Source organism: Rhipicephalus microplus, unplaced genomic scaffold (genome assembly GCF_043290135.1).
Source record: "Rhipicephalus microplus isolate Deutch F79 unplaced genomic scaffold, USDA_Rmic scaffold_190, whole genome shotgun sequence".
NCBI classification, from domain to species: Eukaryota; Metazoa; Arthropoda; class Arachnida; order Ixodida; family Ixodidae; genus Rhipicephalus; species Rhipicephalus microplus.
In genome coordinates this window covers 330,001-338,665 of record NW_027464761.1, presented here as the reverse complement: position 1 = coordinate 338,665, position 8,665 = coordinate 330,001, and the positions used below count along the sequence as shown (strand labels likewise).

At 59.3% G+C, this 8,665-nt stretch overlaps 1 non-coding gene across 1 annotated transcript; it reads left to right on the top strand.

Moving 5' to 3' along the window:
* The first annotated feature begins 5,671 nt into the window (after window positions 1–5,671).
* LOC142791837 (small subunit ribosomal RNA) lies at window positions 5,672–7,486 on the top strand. Its single transcript, XR_012890456.1, has one exon. It is a non-coding gene; the product is annotated as a small subunit ribosomal RNA (ribosomal RNA).
* Window positions 7,487–8,665: the final 1,179 nt, after the last annotated feature.

Below are 8,665 nucleotides of genomic sequence, written 5' to 3'. Positions count from 1 at the left end.
TGCCGCCCCGGCAGACGCGGTTTTTTGCGCCGCCCCGGCTGACGCGGTTTTTGCCGCCCCGGCTGACGCAGTTCGGACTTTGCACTTTTTGGCTGAGCCTGGCTGGCGGCCCACTCACTCGATCGCCATGTCTGTTTGCCACAGTTTTCCCGGTGGTGCCGCACCCGGGCTCGCCCCGGCAGACGCGTTTTTTTTTTTCCTTCGCCCCGGCAGACGTGGTTCCCCCCCCCCCCTCCGTCTTTCTTTTTGTTTTTTTTTTTCGCCGCGGCTGAAGTGGATTTTTCGGTGCCTCGACGCCCCGGTAGTCGCGGTTTTTCCGTTTCCGCACGGCCCCGGCTGACGCTGCTCGGTCACAGTCGCCTTTTGTGAGGATTGCAGACTTCTTGAGCGCGGGTGTTTTTTTTTGTTGTTGTTGTTGTTTTATTACGCATTCGCTCCAGCAGACGCTGTTTAGACTTTTTGTTTCCTCTTTTATCCTGCGACGAGGTGACGAGGTTTATTCGGTGCCCCGCCGCCCCGGCTGAAGTGATTTTTCCTGTCCCGTGCCGCCCCGGCTGACGCGGTTGGGACTTCGCGTTTGTTCGGCCGCCACGGGTTTTGGCGCACTCGCTCGGTTGCTTGTTGTTGCCACTTGTTGCGAACCCAGGTTTCTTGAGCGAGCGCGGGCGTTTTTTCTTCCTTTCTTTCTTTGTTCTATGTGTTAGCGAATCGGCCTTTAATATCACACGAGGACTCACAACCAACAATTTTCAGTTTGAAGTGTAAAAAATCTGCAGGTGTTGACGTAACTGACTTGCCCCGTACCCTTGAGTACATCCATGAAGTTCTCGTAGTACTACTAAATCGCATTATTCCAAGTGGAGAAATTCCCATAAACTTGCAAACCTCTACACGAAAATCGGTGCGCGTGATAAAGTTGAAAATTATCGTCCGATATCAAATGTGCCTTCTATAACACAAATTCTAGGAAAAAAAAAAAAAAAACACTTGTTCGCCGTTTTCTGCGCCGTGACTGGCAGCACTCCGGCGAAGCGAAACGGGGTCGATTCGAGCACGATATCGGCGTCTTTCGACGTGCTCGCCGGCGACCGTCGCACGAGTACGTCGCACGAGCGCGTCTGCCGGGGCGCCGTTTGCGAAGCCGACGCAAAAGTGGGAACCGCCGCTCGGATGATCGCCGCTTTCGGCAGAGTGAGTGTTGGCACTCCGGGGAAGCGAAACAGCGTGAATGCGCCCACGAAATCGGCGTATTTTGAAGTGCCCGCCGGCGACCGTCGCACGAGTACGGTAAACCGCGTCAGCCGGGGCGTAGTTCGGGACGCCGACGAAAAAGTGGGAAGCGCAACTCGGATCTTCGCCGTTTTTGCAGGAGTGAGTGGCGGCCCTCCTGCGAGACCAAGAAGCATCGATTCGTGCACGAATTCGGCGCCTTTCGACGTGATCGCCGGCGACCGTCGCTCGAGTAGGGCAAACCGCGTCTGCCGGGGCGGGCTTCGGGACGCCGATGCGAAAGTGGGAAACGCTGCTCGGATGTTCGCCGTTTTTGGCCGAGTGAGTGCTGGCACTCGGGCGAAGCCAAACGGGGCCGATTACGGCACGATATCGGCGTCTTTCGACGTGCCCGGCGGCGACCGTCGCACGAGTACGGTAAACCGCGTCAGCCCGGGCGGAGTTCGGGACGCCGATGCGAAAGTGGAGAACGCCGCTCGGATCTTCGCCGTTTTTGGAGGAGTGAGTGGCGGCACTCCGGAGAAGCCAAGGAGCGCCAATTAGCGCACGATATCGGCGTCTTTCGACGCGCTCGCCGGCGACCGTCGAACGAGTAGGGCAAACCGCGTCTGCCGGGGCGGGGTTTACGACGCCGACGCAAAAGTGGGAACCGCCGCTCGGATGTTGGCCGTTTTTGGCAGAGTGAGTGCTGGCACACCGGCGACGCGAAAGAGCGCGAAAGCGCCCACGAAAGTGGCGTATTTGGACGTGCTTGACGGCGACCGCTGCAGGAGTACGAAAAACCACGTCAGCCGGGGCGAGCGACCCACGGCGGTCTGGGTGCTTATCGCTGCTATTATAGGGGCACCCCGGCAGACGCAGAAAAAAAAAATTTTTTTTCGACCTTCTTTTTTGCTGGTCGAGCTCGGGTAACCCAGGTCGCAATGGGAGCCGCGCACGAAAGCGGCGTCGCGAGACGCGTTCGCGGTCGCTAGTCGCACGAGCTCGGCAACCGCGTCAGCCGGCGCGGAGTTCGGGATGCCGACGGCTAAGTGGGTACCGCTGCTCGGATGTTCGCCGTTTTTGGCCGAGTGAGTGCTGGCACTCCGGCGAAGCGAAACGGGGCCGATTCGGGCACGATATCGGCGTATTTCGACGTGCTCGCCGGCGACCGTCGCACGAGTACGGCAAAGCGCGTCTGCCGGGGCGAGGTTTGCGATGCCGACGAAAAAGTGGGAAGCGCCGCTCGGATCTTCGCCGTTTTTGCAGGAGTGAGTGGCGGCCCTCCTGCGAGACCAAGAAGCATCGACTCGCGCACGATATCGGTGTCTTTCGACGTGCCCGCCGGCCACCGCCGCACGAGTACGGCAAACCGCGTATGCCGGGGCGGGGTTGGCGACGCCGACGCAAAAGTGGGAACCGCCACTAGGATGTTCGCCGTTTTTGGCAGAGTGAGTGCTGGCACACCGGCGACGCGAAAGAGCGCGAAAGCGCCCACGAAAGTGGCGTATTTGGACGTGCTTGACGGCGACCGCTGCAGGAGTACGAAAAACCACGTCAGCCGGGGCGAGCGACCCACGGCGGTCTGGGTGCTTATCGCTGCTATTATAGGGGCACCCCGGCAGACGCAGAAAAAAAAAATTTTTTTTCGACCTTCTTTTTTGCTGGTCGAGCTCGGGTAACCCAGGTCGCAATGGGAGCCGCGCACGAAAGCGGCGTCGCGAGACGCGTTCGCGGTCGCTAGTCGCACGAGCTCGGCAACCGCGTCAGCCGGCGCGGAGTTCGGGATGCCGACGGCTAAGTGGGTACCGCTGCTCGGATGTTCGCCGTTTTTGGCCGAGTGAGTGCTGGCACTCCGGCGAAGCGAAACGGGGCCGATTCGGGCACGATATCGGCGTATTTCGACGTGCTCGCCGGCGACCGTCGCACGAGTACGGCAAAGCGCGTCTGCCGGGGCGAGGTTTGCGATGCCGACGAAAAAGTGGGAAGCGCCGCTCGGATCTTCGCCGTTTTTGCAGGAGTGAGTGGCGGCCCTCCTGCGAGACCAAGAAGCATCGACTCGCGCACGATATCGGTGTCTTTCGACGTGCCCGCCGGCCACCGCCGCACGAGTACGGCAAACCGCGTATGCCGGGGCGGGGTTGGCGACGCCGACGCAAAAGTGGGAACCGCCACTAGGATGTTCGCCGTTTTTGGCAGAGTGAGTGCTGGCACTCCGGCGAAGCGAAAGAGCGCGAATGCGCCCACGAAAGTGGCGTGTTTGGACGTGCTTGACGACGACCACCGCAGGAAAACGAAAAACCACGTCAGCCGGGGCGAGCGACCCATGGCGGTCTGGGTGCTTATCGCTGCTATTATAGGGGCACCCCGGCAGACGCAAAAAAAAAAAAAATTTTTTTCGACATTCTTTCTTGCTCGTCGACCTCGGGTGACCCAGGTCGCAGTGGGAGCCGCGCACGAAAGCGGCGTCGCGAGACGGCTTCGCGGTCGCTAGTCGCACGAGCTCGGCAACCGCGTCTGCCGGGGCGGAGTTCGGGACGCCGACGGCTAAGTGGGAACCGCCGCTCGGATGTTCGCCGTTTGTGGCCGAGTGAGTGCTGGCACTCCGGCGAAGCCAAACGGGGCCGATTCCGGCACGATATCGGCGTCTTTCTACGTGCTCGCCGGCGACCGTCGCACGAGTACGGCAAAGTGCGTCTGCCGGGGCGGGGTTTGCGACGCGTACGCAATAGTGAGAACCGTCGCTCGGATGTTCGTCGTCTTTCGCCGAGCCAGTGCTGGCACTCCGGCGAAGCCGAACGGAGCCGATTCGGGCACGATATCGGCGTCTTTCCACGTGCTCGCCGGCGACCGTCGCACGAGTACGGTAAACCGCGTCAGCCGGGGCGGAGTTCGGGACGCCGATGCGAAAGTGGGAAGCGCCGCTCGGATCTTCGCCGTTTTTGGAGGAGTCAGTGGCGGCACTCCGGTGAAGCCAAGGTGCGCCAATTCGCGCACGATATCGGCGTCTTTCGACGTGCCCGCCGGCCACCGTCGCACGAGTACGGCAAACCTCGTCTGCCGGGGCGGGGTTTGCGACGCCGACGCAAAAGTGGGAACCGCCGCTCGGATGTTCGCCGTTTTTGGCAGAGTGAGTGCTGGCACTCCGGCGAAGCGAAAGAGCGTGAATGCGCCCACGAAAGTAGCGTATTTGGACGTGCTTGACGGCGACCGCCGCAGGAGTACGAAAAACCACGTCAGCCGGGGCGAGCGACCCACGGCGGTCTGGGTGCTTATCGCTGCTATTATAGGGGCACCCCGGCAGACGCAGAAAGAAAAAAAAAAAAATGGGGACATGGCGTGCGTCACCGTGCGGCTTCGCAGCGTTGCCGAAGTCGCCGAGCCCTTCGACTGAGCCGAACGGCGGACAGGGAACGTTGGTCGGCCGTTCTAACCTGTCGGTGCCACGCCGAGACGTCGTTAAGGAAAACCGCGTCGTGGGCCTCTACGACGCCGTCGAGTCGTTGTACGTTTGGTGTCCAGCGTGTCGGCGGCGAGTAGCGGACACGTCGTTCACGACTTCGGTCTTTCGCAGTCGACGCGAACTTGCGGAGAGTCGTGGTGCCTCACGTTTTCGGCAGAAACCGCGGCGGAATTTTCCCGTGCGTGCGCGCACGACCTCGGTGCTGTGCCGTCAGCGTAGTGTTGCACAAACTCGTGGCCTACCCAAGGTGCGGTACGTTTGCGGCCGTATCCTCGGTGGGAATTTCGTGAGTAGGGTCGCAAATTCTACGACCTCGGCGGGTTTGAGAGCGACGTAGACTTGTGGCACGCTCAACGTGCCACACGTTTCGGGGCACACCCGCGGTGAAATTTTCTCGAGTACGCTCGTATTAGTGCCCAAGGAGGTCTGGGTACTTATCGCTGCTATTATGTGGGGGTTCTCGTGAGCGGCGTACGCGAAAGCGACCGGGTGTCTGATATGCGGCGGGCTTCGGCCTCGTCAAGCGTGTCCTCGGGTCTGCTCCAGGGGAATCCACGGCAGTCGTCTGCAGCCTCATCCGCTTGATGCGTTAGGGGCTGGTTGTCGGACGGTGCCGTTTTACCACGATATCGAGGTGTGTTCCGTGTCGTCCTCGGGCGATTCAGATGCGAAAGCGCCGAAGACGCGGGCGTGACCCGTCGTCTGGCGGCTTTGCAGTCTCGGCTCCGTTGCTAGTTCCGGCCGGTCCACCGACAGTGCAGCGGGCTTGGGCAACCCGCACGGCGCGACCGAGTCGATGCAACGAAAAAGAGCGAGCATGAACGTGCTTCTTGCCGCACGGCTCCCACTCGTCTTTCGGGAAGGTTGTGCCGTAGCGAGCTCGAACGCCGTCATCTCGGAGTGCAAAATAAGCGTGTTGGGGCGCCTGAAGGTGGCCTCCGCCGCACACAGACTGCGTCCGGCCCGCCGAAGGCGAGGACGGACGCGCAGTCGAACGATTACCTGGTTGATCCTGCCAGTAATCATATGCTTGTCTCAAAGATTAAGCCATGCATGTCTAAGTACATGCCGAAATAAGGCGAAACCGCGAATGGCTCATTAAATCAGTTATGGTTCCTTAGATCGTTTCTTCCTACTTGGATAACTGTGGCAATTCTAGAGCTAATACATGCAGTGAGCCTGGAGCCCTTTGGGTAACGGGTGCTTTTATTAGACCAAGATCGATCGGGTTTCGGCCCGTATTGTGTGGTGACTCTGGATAACTTTGTGCTGATCGCATGGCCACGAGCCGGCGACGTTTCTTTCAAGTGTCTGCCTTATCAACTTTCGATGGTAGGTTACTTGCTTACCATGGTTGTTACGGGTAACGGAGAATCAGGGTTCGATTCCGGAGAGGGAGCCTGAGAAACGGCTACCACATCCAAGGAAGGCAGCAGGCGCGCAAATTACCCACTCCCGGCACGGGGAGGTAGTGACGAAAAATAACAATACGGGACTCTTTTGAGGCCCCGTAATTGAAATGAGTACACTCTAAATCCTTTAACGAGGATCAATTGGAGGGCAAGTCTGGTGCCAGCAGCCGCGGTAATTCCAGCTCCAATAGCGTATACTAAAGCTGCTGCGGTTAAAAAGCTCGTAGTTGGATCTCAGTTCCAGACGAGTAGTGCATCTACCCGATGCGACGGCTCGGACTGAACATCATGCCGGTTCTTTCTTGGTGCACTTCATTGTGTGCCTCGAGATGGCCGGTGCTTTTACTTTGAAAAAATTAGAGTGCTCAACGCAGGCGAGTCGCCTGAATAAACTTGCATGGAATAATAGAACAAGACCTCGTTTCTGTTCTGTTGGTTTTTGGAATACGAGGTAATGATTAAGAGGGACGGACGGGGGCATTCGTATTGCGGCGCTAGAGGTGAAATTCTTGGACCGTCGCAAGACGAACTACTGCGAAAGCATTTGCCAAGAATGTTTTCATTGATCAAGAACGAAAGTCAGAGGTTCGAAGGCGATCAGATACCGCCCTAGTTCTGACCATAAACGATGCCAACCAGCGATCCGCCTGAGTTACTCAAATGACTCGGCGGGCAGCTTCCGGGAAACCAAAGTATTTGGGTTCCGGGGGAAGTATGGTTGCAAAGCTGAAACTTAAAGGAATTGACGGAAGGGCACCACCAGGAGTGGAGCCTGCGGCTTAATTTGACTCAACACGGGAAAACTTACCCGGCCCGGACACTGGGAGGATTGACAGATTGAGAGCTCTTTCTTGATTCGGTGGATGGTGGTGCATGGCCGTTCTTAGTTGGTGGAGCGATTTGTCTGGTTAATTCCGATAACGAACGAGACTCTAGCCTATTAAATAGGTGCGGGGTTCCCAGCACCTTACAACCTTCTTAGAGGGACAAGCGGCTCCTAGCCGCACGAAACAGAGCAATAACAGGTCTGTGATGCCCTTAGATGTCCGGGGCCGCACGCGCGCTACACTGAAGGAAGCAGCGTGTCTTTATCCCTGTCTGAAAAGACTGGGTAACCCGTGGAACTTCTTTCGTGATTGGGATAGGGGCTTGCAATTGTTCCCCTTGAACGAGGAATTCCCAGTAAGCGCGAGTCATAAGCTCGCGTTGATTACGTCCCTGCCCTTTGTACACACCGCCCGTCGCTACTACCGATTGAATGATTTAGTGAGGTCTTCGGACCGATGTCCGGCGCGGCCTTTCGGTTGCGCCGGTCTGTTGGAAAGATGACCAAACTTGATCATTTAGAGGAAGTAAAAGTCGTAACAAGGTTTCCGTAGGTGAACCTGCGGAAGGATCATTAACGGATTGTGAAGGGTGAGCGCCTCAGCTGCGTCTGCGCCCGACACTTTCTGCCGCTGACCCCGTTTGGACGCGGGGTCGGCTTTTCCCCACGGGGCTGCCTGAATGTGGAGCGGCACCCCGTGACAAATTGTTGCGCCCAGCGGACGCCAACACCGCGACCTTGGACGGTCGGCCAGGTGGCGGACGCGGGTACAAACGGCGCAACGCACTCATAGGTCGGCTTTCGACCCGCCACTGCACCGTGGCTCGAAGCGCTCGAAATGCGCGACCCGACCGCTGCGGGACCGCCTAGTACTGTAAACAGGAGCGGCGGAGCGCGAACGGCGAGTCGTGGTTACGTCGGTAGAAGGCGAGGCTGCGCGTTCCCGAAACGCCAGCCGAGTGCCCTCCCGACCGTTCGAGCGTGCAAGAACGAGACCCGACAATCGCGCGGCGACTGCCAAGTACGAGAGGAACGGCACAAGCGTCGGCGGTCGGTCAAGGAACTGGCGATGTGACGGGTCCGCTGTGCACCAGTGCATACCGTCCCGCCGTCCGCGGCAAGCGCCTCCGCGTCCTCGGGTGACGGAGGCTGCCGGTCGGTTCTTGCAGGCGAGGGATCTCGCTGGCACCGGTTCGCGTTGACGCGCGGCCGGTCATGGCACGGCGATGCGACGGCCGAGGTGCGCAGTACTCGATGGAGGAACCGCACGCTCCGATGACCGTCCCGCCCTCCGCGGCGTATGCGTACCGACCGTAATGGTTGCAGCAGCGCCGGCCGGCTTTTGAATTCGCCACACGAAACACGGTGCGAGATCGCGGTTAGGGGAGCGTCGACGTTGCCAGGCGTTTTGCTTGCTGCCGAGGGAAAGGCGGCACGGCCACGTCGCGCTCGTCGCGATTAGCGGGTCTGCGCGCTTTGGGAAGGTGCCGCAACGACTTGCCGAAAGAGGAAGCACGGAAGAACGAGGGACTTGGACGTCCCGACAATTGAACGCACTTGCGGCCAGGCCCTTGCTGGCTTCGTTCTTCCGCCTCGAGTAGGCTCGTACGCGGCTCCGGCGCCGAAAGTGGTCCTTGGCACCGACTTCGGTGGACGTGGGAAGTGCCGCGCAAGTACGGCGCGCCTGGCTCCACCTGTTGGCTAAAGTAGGCAGCCGGATCGGCATTTTGGTGTGCGGTGGCAAACCGTGGATGC